The 15479-nt window shown below is 36.8% G+C and overlaps 1 long non-coding RNA gene across 4 annotated transcripts in view; it reads left to right on the plus strand.

The window, feature by feature from the left end:
• The window catches only part of LOC137626096 (uncharacterized), a 350309-nt gene that overhangs the window by 303746 nt on the left and 31084 nt on the right, over positions 1 to 15479 (plus strand). For 2 of the 4 annotated variants that reach the window (XR_011040985.1, XR_011040984.1), the window contains exon 4: positions 13386 to 13600. This is a non-coding gene — a long non-coding RNA (uncharacterized lncRNA). Of the gene's footprint in view, positions 1 to 9030; positions 9160 to 13385; positions 13601 to 15479 lie in introns of those variants that run through there. The other 2 variants (XR_011040986.1, XR_011040987.1) reach the window with 2 other exon arrangements.

Here is a 15479-nt window from a genome sequence, read left to right on the forward strand (position 1 = left end):
TGAATACAGTATTTGTATCATATCTATTATTGATATTTTTATTTTATTTGTATTGGTGATGTTACAAGAGTCTGTACAGTATACTTCCTCCACCATATGAGGTAAACTGGGCTCCACATTAAGAAACTACCCTTCTTGGAATTTCAGTCTAAATAGAAATTTCTAAGGGAGCTTCAGCAACACTGGCAGTGTCAATTGTAGACAAAGTCTTTGCTTCAGCGTACCTAGTGACATAATTCCCTACTGTCAAGATGTATTGGGATTTGTTTGACGAGCAAGGTTCAATTGGGCCAATAAGTTCCACAGCAACACGGCTAAATGACCCCTCTATTAGTAGTATCTTTCCCAACATCACTGGAATAACCCTTCCCTTGTCTAAAATTTGTTGGCATATGTCACAGGACTTACAATACATAGTTTATCTCTTGTGATACACCAGGCCAATGAAACTTATTTAAGATTCTTTCTTGTGCTTTAGCTATGCTAAAATGGGTGCTATTATAGTATGCTATCTACCGTCGAATTTCTATTATAGTATGCTATCTACCGTCGAATTTCTACTATAGTATGGTATCTACCACAAAGTATGTTATCTACTGTCAATGTTTGATGAGGATTATCAAACAGATTACTTACCACCAGTATGTTATCCTCATTGGACTTTAATTATAGTTTGATAATATTTATTGGCAAGACAACATGGGTGCATAATTATAAGAAGTTTGTAGGGAAACTTTTTTTTTTTACAAATTATTCAAAGCTCATTATACAACTATGTTACAAGTTAATCAAATGAAAAATCAAATATTACAAAACTGAAAGAAAATAATCTATGAAAAAGGTTCAATAAAAAAATTTATTCTACTACTGCTTGTAAACTTATCTTACATCATTCAAGAAAGCAGGAAATGCATCTCCGCCTTTTCTCGGAACTTTCCAATTGAAACCACCACACTACACACTTCCAGACATATTAAACCAATCAGTGACAGTATTAGGTGATTTTCCAGTTAATTGTAAAGTAGTGTTAATTGGGGTCTCATAAACAAAATAATGACCAATTCCAAAATTTCAGAAAGGGGTGGTAGATAGCAAAATCGGCGGTAGATAGCATACTATAATAGCACCCTAAAATGTCCTACCATCATGCCTGTATGGGCTAAATCCATCAGAGCTTCACAGTACACATGTGGTAAAATCAGCTGGCCCTTCTGACTTCCACCAACTAGTGATCTCCCATAGAGCTTTTTACTCTTTACAAGGAACTGTGAGACTTCTTTGGACTTGTCATGTGTAAACAATTCTTCTTCATCAGTATACAGTATTTCCTTATATTGTTTAAAGATTAACCTTTCTTCTAAAAATCACCTTCGTAATTGTCTTGACACATCTGGTTAAGTTCAGCTACTTTGAGTTTTGGCAACGCCCTTTCTGCTTAGATTGCCCGATGGTTACTACAGCATACTTTTCAGATTCTGGTTTTAAGCCACCAGAAGAACCAGGGATATTGCCAATGATAAGGTCAAACAGGGAAGTCAACTATTTAGACATGCACCTATTACGCTATCAGTAAAGAGTTTGCCATTACAATATTCACAGCAACTTCCTTTAAATATACTCGGAGAAGTCGGCTCATCAGCGAGCGAAAATACATTCCCTCTGCGCATGACGTCACACTAAGAACAGTCCCCCCTGATAGGTATACGTAGTAACACGATGCAAGGATACCTTTCCAAAAAGAATACTTCTTAAGGGGTAGATATTTTTTATTTTGTTTTACTTAAAGTACATATTTTCCTAATAGCAAGACCATACATCAAACTTTCATAACCACTTGAACTTTATCATGAGGTTCATTATTATTATTATTATTATTATTATTATTATTATTATTATTACTAGCCAGACGACAACCCTAGTTGGAAAAGCAGGATGCTATAAGCTCAGGTGATCCAACAGGGAAAACAGCCCAGTGAGGAAAGAACAAAAGGAAAAATATTTTAAGAAGAGTAACAACATTAAAATAAATATCTCCTATATAATCTATCAAAACTTTAACAAATAAAATAGAAATAAGAGAAATAAGATAGAAAAGTGTTCCCGAGTGTACCCTCAAGCAAGAGAACTCTAAACCAAAGACAGTGGAAGACCATGATACAGAGGTTATGGCACTACCTAAGACTAAAGAACAATGGATTGTTTTTGGAGTGTCCTCCTAGAAAAGCTGCTGACCATAGCTGAAGAGTCACTACTACCCTTACCAAAAGGAAAGTAGCCACTGAACAATTTCAGTGCAGTAGTTAACCCCTTGGGTGAAGAAGAATGCTATTTGGATTAAGTTTGATGAAGAAAAGTAACATTCCTTAATTGGCTATTTCTTAATTCTTTAAGGTCTGTAAATGAATACCCACTCCGCTCTCATTCTCTCTCTTTCTATTTTAAAAAGGAAAATGAAACTTGTTTATCCTAGTTCACTCTCTCCTAATATTTTAGTTTGTAAATAAATACCTCTCTCTCTCTCTCTCTCTCTCTCTCTCTCTCTCTCTCTCTCTCTCTCTCTCTCTCTCTCTCTCTCTGTGTTTCTAAAGAGAGAGAGTGTTCACGCCGGAAAACCTGAAGAAACTACGAAAATACGGAAAGCCTTTGTATTTCAAAAGTTTTCATTTCTTAATATTTGATAATTAATATCAGAGTATCCGAATATATTTTACCGTAAAATTTGAATTTTCACCGCCACAGCCTTTATATTAAAACTCAATTTCATCATTCAGGCAATGTAGTCCTGACGACACTCGATAACATCCTTCTCGAGAAGATGTCGTCCTATCGAAGGCACCGAATATGAAATGGGGAATCGTAACTACAGTTTTCATGTTATCCTGAAAACATCCTGAGGATCAGTTTGTCCGGAGAGATGCTGTGTTCGCTTCTTTGGACGCCATTGCGAGGATTATCCACTCATAAACGCACACTAACATGTTCAAGTACGCATTTAGAAGTGGCAAGCCATGCATAACCTGGATGAAAGAGCAGAGGATTCTTCACTGGAGAAAAACGTTGAAGCCACGAGACTTCCCGGAGAATCCTAAAGCCAAGATTTCGCGAGGAGTCCTAAAGCCAAGACTTCCTGGCGAATCCTAAAGCCACAAGCCTTATTAGTTGTTGCAGGAATTGAGACCGTTCCAGCAGAACTGGACTTATTGATCAACGTAGTGTTAGTGTTAAATTGTGAGGGGGAATGGCGAGAAAGCCTCACATTCTAAGCTGCGCTGCACAAGCAAGACCAATTTTGAAACTGCATCAACCCCTTCCCAACCGTGGAATCTGGAACTCCATCGGAGAATGCAGAGGAAAAAAACATGGATGGCCTGGATGGGGGTTGCAGAAACGTCTTCACTGGAAAGAGAACATTGGAGCCTCGAGACGGGAAGACTCTGTTCCAACGGAAATCGAATCGGAGATAACCGCAGAACCAAACTTAGCTTCTGTCAAAGCAATTCATTCTGCTTTGTATACGAGACAACGTTCCTGAAGAACGGACTTTACTCCCGCTGCATGATTTTATTTTAATTTTCCACGAAGAGTTAAGTGAAAAAGTGATTCGAAATGCGTGTCGACACCAAATAATAAATGGATAAAAGTAAATGTAGTTTTCTTTTCCTAAAAACTAACTGGAGCTCAGTATGTCCGGAGAGATTTTTGGACATCATTACGATATTGTCTACTCTTTTGTGTGTATGTATGTATTTATGTATGTATGTATTTCAAATACAAATTAGGAAAGAAAGTCTAAAATTCTTCGTCAGATCCCAGATGTCTCCGGGATCCAGTTTCGTTGTGAAGACATTCCGGAGACCAGTAATGACTCCGACCAGATAGCTGGGTTTTTTAAAATATAGGTGGGTGATGGGCTGAAAGAAGATAGATTGAATATGGATTTAGTTTTACATGTAATTGTTATTGTGGTGCAGGTTTGGATGCTAAAGTCGTTTCTGGAATGGAACAGAATCTTAAGGATCTTATTGGAGCTTCCAAAGAGAAGCTTTTATGTTGCTACTGTTGTTCCATCTTGGATTACGGAACATTTATTACGGATGCAAGAGAAATGGCTGAGAATGAATCACGATCTTATAATGACAAAAAGGAAGCACTCGCCAAAGACATGATGGAAGAGAGAAAACTCGACAATAGCAACAAGATCGTTGGTGAAGATGTAATTGAAAAGTAAGAATCTATTTTGAAAAATGAAGAAACATGGAGGAAAGAGAGAATTCCTATACAAGAAACAAAAGATCAGGTAAAAAAAATGGCTGAAATATTCAAGGGAAGAGGAAGACTATGTGGCATTGCGTGAAATTCTGAAGAGAGATGCTAAGGACTCAGCCTTAGCTAGAATACGAGAAATTAATACGAAAGATCACACGAGGCAAGAATAGTTGATGAACTCGTTCAAGGGTACGAGAATAATATAAAAAAGAGAAAAGGGAATATGGAAGAACAAAACAAGCCCAGTAAAAGTTCAAAAAGGCCAAGTGAAAGAACTTATAGAGCATTTTCAGGGAACTGGAATTACTGAAAATGGTATTAATATCAAACAAATGGATGAGAAAGAATGTGTCTTACAAAGAGAAATTTTAAGAAGAGATGCTAAGGACTCGGCCTTAGCTAGATTACGAGAATTACTCGGATACGAGATATCAAACGAAATAGGAAAAGCTGATGAACTGATTAACAAGTACGAGAATAAGATAAAAAGAGAAAAGGAATATGGAAGAAAACAAGCCCAGTAGTTTCAAAAAGCCCAAGTGAAAGAACTTAAAGAGCATTTTGAGAGGACTGGAAATACTGAAAATGTGATCCATATCAAACTAATAGATGTGGGAGAATATGTCAAAGAGAAATTCTAAGAGATGCTAAGGACTCAACCTTAGCTAGAAAACGAGAAATACTCGAATACGAAAGATCACACGAGACAGGAATAGTTGATGAACTCGTTCGAAAGTACGATAAAAAGATAAAAAGAGAAAAGGGAATATGAAAGAAGAAAACCAGCCCAGTAGAAGTTCAAAAAGGCCAAGTGAAAAAACCTATAGAGCATTTTGAGGGAACTGGAAATACTGAAAATGTGATTAATATTAAACTAATGAATGGGAAATATGTGGTACTAAGAGAAATGCCGAGAAGAGATGCTAAGGGTCATACTATTGGAATAATTATTTTAGTTTTTTTTTTATTTGAAGGTAACTATGGGTTTGAACTAGCGGTTGCTTGTATAGTTTATTGTTGGTGTTTGTCGTCATTTTCGGTGTTCAAATTCCTTTTGTTCTTGGTATCTTTAGTTTGGTTATAGGCTTGTTCAGTTGTTTTAACTTTATTTAGTCTAATGCAAGGTCATGTATAAACACGCCGCACACCTTTGTAATAATTTAATGTATCTTATAAAATAATATCCCTCCCTAACTTGCTGGTTTGAGTAAGAGAATAGTAAATGTTGTTAACCCCCCCCCTTTTTACCACTTTCTTTACGAGCGTTCCATTTGCCTAACTGGTCCGAGTTGATGTCTGGAAACCGTGCCAGTAGCGAATCGGTCGACAATTGGTGACCGGTAAAGAAATACTAAGTGAGAATAAAGAAAGGAACTTAATTCTCGAACCTTAAATTGAAAAGGTTCCTAAGCAAAGGTTTTATGCAGGTAAGAAAGTGGTATTGCCTTAATAACTGTACACCATTGAAATGAAATTGCATTATCTTATAATTGTGTCAATCCCTTGATTATCTGGCATGCATTTCAATTACGCTTCACGGAGAGCTATTACTAGCAATAATAATTTAGGAATCTAATAGCAATGGATATAAACGAGATAAGCACGTCTTTGTTGAGGCTGCCTTGACTAGGCCGAGTTTTAAAAATAACCTAAAGGCTCTTCCATACGAGGGTCAAATGTACGGCGGACAGACACTGTTACCAATTTTGTTATATGGGTGACGTTCAAGAGTGTATATGACGTCATTGACGAAGAAACAAAGGACAAAGCATTGAGGTGCCCGGGCCCGTTGTTGAGCCACTGAATGGGTGGCTGACTATTGTCTGACAAAACTCGACTGCACTCTGCCCAGCGTCTGGCCCCAAGTCATATGTTCGCCTGTCTGTGCCTATCGTATGCCTTGGACTATTTTGATCTGGTAACACTTTCAAAGCAAAAAAAATAAGGGCAAAGTAAAGTGCCTGCCCTGCATTTGTCCCTTGTGTGGAAGGGGCTTAACAACAATAATACGAGCTTTGCTTGGCTTGCACCAATCCCGGTAGAGTATGCATTTAATACAGTATTATTAAATGGATGTCACTGGTATTATAGATTACTGGGATGTACCGAGGGATGATTTTCTCACAAAAAAATATAATCAACTAGTCCAAAGTTTCTTGAAGTTTGTCTTATATTCACTTATTACAATGTCACGTTATATTTGATTTACCTTATGTTTAAGGTAATGTTGCCCTCTTGCGTGAGGGTACATTCGGGCACACTGTTCTATCCAATTTCTCTTCCTCTTGTTTGGTTAAAGTGTTTACAGTTTATATAGGAAATATTTATTTTAGTGTTGTTATTGTTCTTGAAATATTTTATTTTTCCTTGTTTCATTTCCTCACGGGGCTATTTTCCCTGTTGGGGCCCCTGGGCATATAACATCCTGTTTTTCAAACTAGGGTTGTAGCCACCATCACCACCACCACCACAACCACAATGATCACCACCACCACCATAACACCAACAACCTCAACAGCCACCATAACAACTACAACCACAAACAGAGGCGAAAACATAACCTCCTTCCAACTTCATTGGTAGAGGACTGATACTAAATGCAATGATTATAGAAAAAGACACTTATATATGAGTGATAGTTTTTGTAACTAATTTGTCAAAGAGTTGTCTATGTAATCTAACTAATCTGTCAAAGAATTGTCTATGCAGTCTAACTAATCTCTCAACGAATTGTCTGTGCAGTCTAACTAATTTCTCAACGAATTGTCTGTGCAGTCTAACTAATCTGTCAAGGAAATGTCTATGCGGTCTAACTAATCTGTCAAAATTGTCTAGGGGGTCTATTTAATCTGTCAAAAAATTGCCTAAACAGTCTTAACTACTCTGTCAAAGAATTGTCTATGTGGTCTAACTAATCTGTCAAAAAATTGTCTATGTAGTCTAGTTAATCTGTCAAAGAATTGTCTATGGGGTCTAACTAATCTGTCCAAGAATTGTTTATGGGGTCTAACTAATCTGTGCAAGAATTGTCCATGCGGTCTAACTAATCTGTCCAAGAATTGTCTACATGGTCTAACTAATCTGTCAAAGAATTGTCTACATGGTCTAACTAATCTGTTAAAGGATTTTCTATGCAGTCTAACTAATCTCTAAGAATTGACTATGCAGTCTAACTAATCTGTCAATAAATTGTTTATGCAGTCTAACTAATCTCTCCGATAATTGTCTATGTGGTCTAACTAATCTGTCAAAGAATTGTCTATGGGGTCTAACTAATCTGTCAACGAATTGTCTACGTGGTCTAACTAATCTGTCAAAGAATTGTCTACATGGTCTAACTAATCTGTCAAAGAATTGTCTATGCAGTCTAACTAATCTGTCAAAGAATTGTCTATGCAGTCTAACTAATCTGTCAACGAATTGTCTACGCAGTCTAACTAATCTGTCAAAGAATTGTCTAAAGATATCGAAGCCAAAATACAAGTTTCTTAGGCAAGGGAGTAAACAAATAGTATTTGCTTACACGAGGATACTATGGATAACATACACATTTAAAAAAAAACTCAATTTCAATCGGAATTTCTCTATAAAAATATACTGTTCTCATCCGTATTCCAGTAAACTATATGACAGTCATTTTTACCATATTTTATTATAATCTTTTACGGGTTGGTGGCCGTAATATCACTCCTTAACGTCATTATCATTTTTAAGACGGCAAATGCCTGGCAACATTTATTCCAGGATTTTTACCGTTTCTTAAGGCAAATTTATAATTTTAAAACGGTTTGTTTAAACACTACACCTGCACATATCTATTAGATATTAAATTTTGTTTCTAAAAGTTTCTGTTGAAAGCCTTTTAAAGTCTAAATAGTCTTTCGGGGGATTAAGTAATCGTTTCCTTGTCAAAATACAAGAATAACAATAGAAACTCGGAGTTTGGTGAAGGTCTCTGATTGGCTGAAGTTAATTTTCGACTTGGGTCCCAACTTTTGGGAATTTGTCCAAAAGTCGGGAATTTGTCCAAAAGTCGGGAATTTTTTGCCGTTAGGGGAAAAAACTAGGGTACCTGATCAATATCCAGTCTTTATTGGAATTTTTGGTTAATTTTAATATCATTCTAATATTCCCACTATTCCTCAGAATTTACCAATATTTTTTTATATATAGGAGGTAGATATTTAACAATTGAAATTCGGTTTCTGTAAGTAAAAACAGCAATATAACTTTCAGATCTCACATTGAAATCCAAACACAAGTAAGCTGTCAATATCATGTTTAAAAATAAAAACTACATTTTAATGTTTGTGGTATCATAAAGAAATTTATGAAAAGTAAATACATAGCATATTAAAGTTAGAAAAGATGCAACAGCCTGTCAAATAATTATTTCTGATTACTTTAGTTAGTTACAGATGGTTTCAAACTATTGGAACCTAGATATGTCTACTGTAGGCTCTAGAGCCTTTAAATAAGCTGTCCCGAGACTATACAATAAGCTCCCACGAGACATCCGAATGATTAAAGATATTAAGGCTTTCAAGAGGAAACTGAAGACTTTTTTATTCTGTGAGTGCTTCGATAGTGTCGATTTAACATTAAACGAGAAAGACGCGATGTGAAATTGTGAATGCTTTCGAACGAGCATGACAAAGTGTCTGTGAAGGTCCTGTAGAGAGTAGGGTTCCCCTGCTGTATAGGACCAGAAAACATCCCTTGAAGTAAATAAAGTAAATGTTAAAAGAAATAACTTCTGACTTAGGGAAATTCTAGGGATTGTCTAGGGATGTATTTGTCGCCTGTGAAAGATTCATTCTAGTCACAGTCTCGGTGATAGAAGGACCGTGGTTTTTTAACTAGTGCTTTGTGTAAACAATGGAGGCAGTAAGTGTAAGAAATACTTTTCAGGTGTATCATTCTGACGTTCTCGCGGATTTATATTACTTTGAACTCTAGAAATTTCAATAACCAGCGTTTTGCTTACAAAAGATTTAAATTTTGCGAAGGATTTTTGTTAATGATATTTGATCAAATAGTTTTTTTGTAGCTCGTGCTAGTTCCAAATGTGTGGAAGGTTATGTTATATTTTACAATAGTTATTTTGTGGTTTTTGAGTTTCAAGTTAAGAACATTACTGGATAGTTCCCTTTATTCGTAATTGTTGCGAAAGGAAGAAACTGAGCCCATTAGCCTACCAGTGCCTAGTCTTAGGTTAGTACTAAATTCCTTTTTACTGTAGGCCGGTGATCTTCATTGTGCAGCTCGCGAGTCACAGAGATGAATCAATCCTATGTACCCGAAAATCTCCTCACATTGAGAAAGGTGGCGTTAGTTGGTTGAAGATTGGACCCCTACGACGAAGGGGACCGTGGGCTCTTGCACGAAGGCATCTCGTAAGTAAGGTAATCTTGCGAAAGAGTCACATCATATCAAAACACGAAGGACTGACAGGATGATGATGGGATGACAGCAACATGTCGACCAAGGCCGGAGTCAAAGTTCAGTCGAGGGTGCCACAAAGTAGACAAGGCCTCTCCAAACCCGGTTCCTCTTCGGTCCTAGTGAATTTGATTTTTTTCTTATTGTCAGTTGGCGGCTCGCAGGAGAGAGAGAGAGAGAGAGAGAGAGAGAGAGAGAGAGAGAGAGAGAGAGAGAGAGAGAGAGAGAGAGAGAGAAACTTCATCAGTGATCAGAGAAAACCGAAAATGTTGGTTTCAGATTTCATCATTTAATAACATTGTTAATAGGAATAACTTCAATAGGCCTAGTCTTCATTTTCATCTGGCCAAAAATAGGAACTTTGAAATCTCGATTACTCTGTCATGTTTGCATGAAATTGAAGTAACTTGAAGAAATTTAACTAGTAACTGGAGAGCCCTGCCGTAGGTGATGAAATTATGAGGCTGCATTTTTATGGTTTAATCAATATTTTATTGGGAAATTCCGGTATTGGGTTTTAGTTACATATTTCAGTTTGACCGAAAGACATATTGCATATTTATCCGCATTTTTTTTTTAGAATGTTAAAACTTGGTGACGGTGAAGTAACGTGAAAGAATGCTTAATTTGTGTAAACCAATTTGGTTTTATTTTACGTTTTAACATTTTTTCAAAACTATTTTAATCAGCATATTTCAAATAAATCATTATAGTGCCATAGCCTCTGTGCCATGGTTTTTCACTGTCTTGGGGTAGAGTTCTCTTGCTTGAGGGTACACTCCGGCACACTATTCTACCTTATTGCTCTTCCTCTTGTACTTTTAAGTTTTTATAGTTTATACATGAAAGGTTTATTTTAATGTTGCTACTGTTCTTAAAATATTTTACTTTAATTGTTAATTACTTCTCCTGTAGTTTGTTTATTTCATTTTCTCCCTGTTGGAGCCCTCGGGCTGATAGCATTCCTCTTATCCATCTAATGTTGTAGCTTAGGAAGTAATAATAATAATAATAATTCGTTTATCTCCCATAACAATCTCTCGCTGGGCAATGATAACCGAGGTAATCCTTTTCTCGTTTCCAAATATTTATGCACAAGTTCCGGATATTGTTCTACAACAGCCATTTTTTTTTCACCCTCCCCCTTATTTCCAACATGGCTACCGCCCAAGAAAATGTCTCCAAGAAGGAAGTGCAATCTATTTTGAAATTTAGTTTAATTTTCGTTTATTTCGGTCATTTATGTTGAAAAGGTTCGCCGTTTCGTATGCAGGTATTGTTGCTCATGTGAAAGTGAAAAAAAAGATAATCCTTGAAATGATGACAGTAAAAAAAAAAATTATAATTCTCTAAATGATGACTCGCGTGATTGGTCTCCCCAGCCTGAGCAGAGGAGTAATGTTAATTTTGCAAGCTTAGCGAGCCACAGTGGAGCAAAAAAACACTATTCTGTCTTATTTATCTTCCGCTTACTTGGTTAAAGTTTTCATAGTTTATAAATTAAATATTTATTTCAATGTTACTGTTCCTAGAATATTCTAATTGCTAATTACATATATTATTTCCTTACCTTACTGGGCTATTTTTTTCTGTTGGAGCCCCAGGCGTTATAGCATGCTGCTTTTCCAACTAGGGTTGTACCTTTGCAAGTAATAATAATAATAATAATAATAATAATAATAATAATAGGTATCCGGGTTTCTATATTTTGGTTTCTTGAGAAAATATTTTTTGGAAAAACTTAATTTGAAAAGATTTATTTTATATTAAACTATCATCCTTTTGTTTTAATATTCTATTAGCGGACAGGCGTAATTACCTTATTTTCTGACAACTAGTACCATAAGTAGTTGTGTGTGGAGGGGAGGGGGAAGTTCTCCGTAGTCTGTTTTTCGACCAACCAGACAAAAGTGGTTTTCAGCATATTGTTTTTCGTTAAGGAGACGGCCGTGTGGGTCTTTCTTTCTCAATGAATTGAAAATAACACTTTTTAATCTAAAGATCACAAATCGTATGTTGTGATAAATACACAACAAGTCTTCGCCAAACAAAAAGGTAATAAGTTACTATTTTCAGGCATTAGATTACTGTATGGACATGAGTCGTGGTATGACAATGAACAATATCCAACAGAATTTGTAGATTTCAGAACAAAGCCCTCAGAAGAATATTGGTAGTTAAATGGAAGGACAGGATTAGAAATGAAACTATAAAAGATTACTCGAGTGCCATATGTGGGTGAGATCATGGTGAGGGGTAGATAGATATGGTTTGGACATGCTCTTCTCACTCCCCGATTGAGATTAGTTCACCAAAGTTTCAACTAGGATTCACAAGGCACCAGAAGAGTTGGAAGACCCAGTTCTATAAGGGTGAGAACTATGAAGCGTGAAGTAGATGATAATGAATGGAGAAGTGTTGATTTAAACGCTCAAGATAAAGACGACTGGCAAAATGTAACCGATGTCATTTGCGTCAATAGGCGTAGGAGGAGATGGTGATGGTGAAATGATATGTTTCACGTGGAAATTTCTGGCGACAATATCATTTTGATATATATTCAAAATATATACTAAATAAGAAATGGAGTGTTTACTGAAAAGTTTCCATGAAATATACTCTTCACAAATAGTGACACTTTTGAGTAATTACTCTTTTTAATGCTTTTATTTTTAATATATATCAAATGTACTCTGACATCACGAACTTCTGTTTGGTTGACTATATCGACGATGTCAGTTCCAGGACGTTTACTAAGGAGACCAGGCTAGTTTTTTTTTATAATGATAATAAAAATAATAAAATTAATAATGATAATGATGATAATAGTAAAAACGGCTATTGACGCAAAGGGCCTCGGTTAAATTTCGCCAGTCCTCTCTCTCTTGAGCTTTTAATTCAGAACTAATCCATCCATCATCTCCCACTTCATGCTTCATAGTCCTCAGCCATGTAGGTCTGGGTCTTCCAAATACTCTAGTGCCTTGTGGAGCCCAACCGAAAGTAACAATGAATACAAGGTTGGATAAGATAGATTTGAAATCGAAATAAAAAAAAAAAAGGAATGAAAATTATGAGTTTTAGATGTTTGTTTTACAGAGGGGCAGAAAATACAACTGTATTTGTTTAGCTGCAGACTTAAGAACATTTACTAATTTACAAACAGTATCATTGAATTAGAGAAATTGGATTCACCAACCAGAGAAGTTGCCCAATGTAGTAGACAAAGTATGGAAGTAAAAAATGAAAAGATGCAGGCTATACCGTCTTGTGTTGGAGGTAACTAAGGACTATGAAATATTTTGAAATTATACCACATCTCGCCTTGTGACCACAATGATAGTATTGTGGAAAGAGCAACGAGGAATTCCGAACCTGGTTTTGGTGTGGTGGTAGTAAATAAGTTATGAGTAAATTGAAAAATAACTTTTAAGTCATTTTGAGGGAAATGCGTTTTATTTAGAACATTTGTTTTTCATTTATCATTTCTAACTGATAGTCTGTTAATTACTAAAGCGGTAACAATCTCTCTCTCTCTCTCTCTCTCTCTCTCTCTCTCTCTCTCTCTCTCTCTCTCTCTCTCTCTCTCTCTCTCTCTCTCTACTACTACAAATGTTTTGTAATGAATCGTTGACTAATGATAGATAAAATTACTATAATATTATTATTTTCTTCAGAAGTTGAACATGTCAAGAAGATGAGAATCTTTCTGGACCATGGCTCTAGATCCCATCTTCAGGTCACAAGACTAAAAGAGGAGAATTATTATCATCACCAGCTTCATCCAGGTGCCATATCACCAAGCACATTCGGCAATCATGGCTCGCCATCCCTCCTTATTTCCGGCTTTCTGCAGCAACTAAACCGCACATTTATGCTGTGGTAATTACAGGTAAGTGGGTGACAATATAAGATTTATCTTTTTTGACCGTGTGAAAACATTAAAAGTCGAACAGTTCTGGTTTTAAGGCTATTGAGGTATCATTCGGGCCTTAAATAAATTTTATGCTAAATTTCATCATATTACGTGAAATTCATGTCCATATACAGTACCCAATTTACTGTGCGTTATGCCTGACATAAATTTTAGCATTTTTGAAATCTTATCCTTTTTTATAGCCCTTTCAATAAGTACTTCCCACAGCATGCACATGGCCCCTTACTTCTATTAACTTCATCCGGGTTTTTGCCCCTTCTCACTTTTTTTACAGCCCTCTCAATAAATGCTTCCCACGACATGCATATGGCCCCTTACTTTTATGAGCTTCATACAGGCTTTTGTCACTTCTATATATTTTTATAGCCCTCTCAATAAGTACTTCACCCAGCATGCACATGGCCCCTTATTTTTATTAACTTCATCTGGGCTTTTGTCCCTTCTCAATATTTTTTTTTCTGCCCTCTCAATAAGTGCTTCCCACAACATGCATATGCCTCCTTACTTTTATGAGCTTCATCCAGGCTTTTGTTAATTCTCACTTTTTTTTTTTTTACAGCCCTCTTAATAAGTACTTCTCACAGCATGCATATTCCCCCTTACTTTTTTTTTTTAAACATCTGACTTAGCCGGTGGATATATATATATAGCTTACGTTTCTGACATCACGGCAGAAATTCAAAACTCGCGGCAATCGCAGATTGGGTAGCTAGGTGTAGTACTAGCGCCACCACTCGCCAGGTAACTGGAACCATTCCAGGATTCCTTAGAGCTTTCTCTGCCGCCATTGCTGGCGACATCATTGGAACATTCGCTCGTTATAACCTTCGATTTTTGCAGTATCTTTGGTGAAGTACTTTTTTTTGGTTAATTGGCTTTCGCTTGATTGGATTTACTTACGGATTCTCTTGTACCTCTTTGATTTGAATTATTTTGACCTTTGTTTGTTGACCTCTCTCTGGAATTTTCCAACATGGTTGACCCTTCCCCAGTTTATAGAATGTGTGTGTGAAAGGCTGTAAAACCCGCCTTCCTAAGGCCTCTATCGATCCCCACTCTATTTGTACCAAATGTAGATGTAAGATTTGTCAATTAAGGGATCAATGTGATGAATGTGTGTTGTTACCTGAGAGCGAGTGGCTGGATTTCGATCAGTACACTCGTAAGTTAGAGAGATATAGTCAGACGAAGTTCTTCTTGATCTAGAGATTTTTCCTCTCCACGTGTCCCTGAACCTATTCCTTCCCGTGTAGTGGTAGTTCATGAACCTCCTACTGTTACCGATGAGCCTTCACTTAGGGATATGATGAGTGCTATTCAAGCCCTTGGTGTTACGGTTGAATCGCTTGCTACGGACAGGAGCCAACTTATGTCCGATGTGAATATGCTTAAAAGTGGCAGTGTTAGTGCCAAAAGTGCGGGGAATGTGTTCAGTGCTGTGGAGGTTGCGTCTGCTTGTACCTGTCGTTCACCTAACCTAAGACCTCTTTCAAGCTCCCCAACCCCTGGGAGAAGGAATGTCGATCAGCGAAAGGGAATGAGAGGCGTAACCGCACGAGCAGACGTCCCCTCGAGCATTTCTGTTGATGTTTCACGAAACGCTCGGCCTCACCATGGGAAAAGTGAGGTTAAGTTTACCTCATCTTCAGATGACGCTTTAGTCAGTAAAAAATATAATCGCAACTGGCGTCAGTTTCCAGACCTCTCGAGGAAAATGATCTCAATAGATCAGAGTCGTTTATCGTCTCAAATACCTGGCTGTGGTCATTGGAGCAGTCCAGAGCGATTGCCTTCTTCTGAAGAAGGTTCTCCTGCCAAACGTCCTCTTAGAACG

This window comes from Palaemon carinicauda, chromosome 33, assembly GCF_036898095.1.
Source record: "Palaemon carinicauda isolate YSFRI2023 chromosome 33, ASM3689809v2, whole genome shotgun sequence".
Classification (NCBI taxonomy): domain Eukaryota; kingdom Metazoa; phylum Arthropoda; class Malacostraca; order Decapoda; family Palaemonidae; genus Palaemon; species Palaemon carinicauda.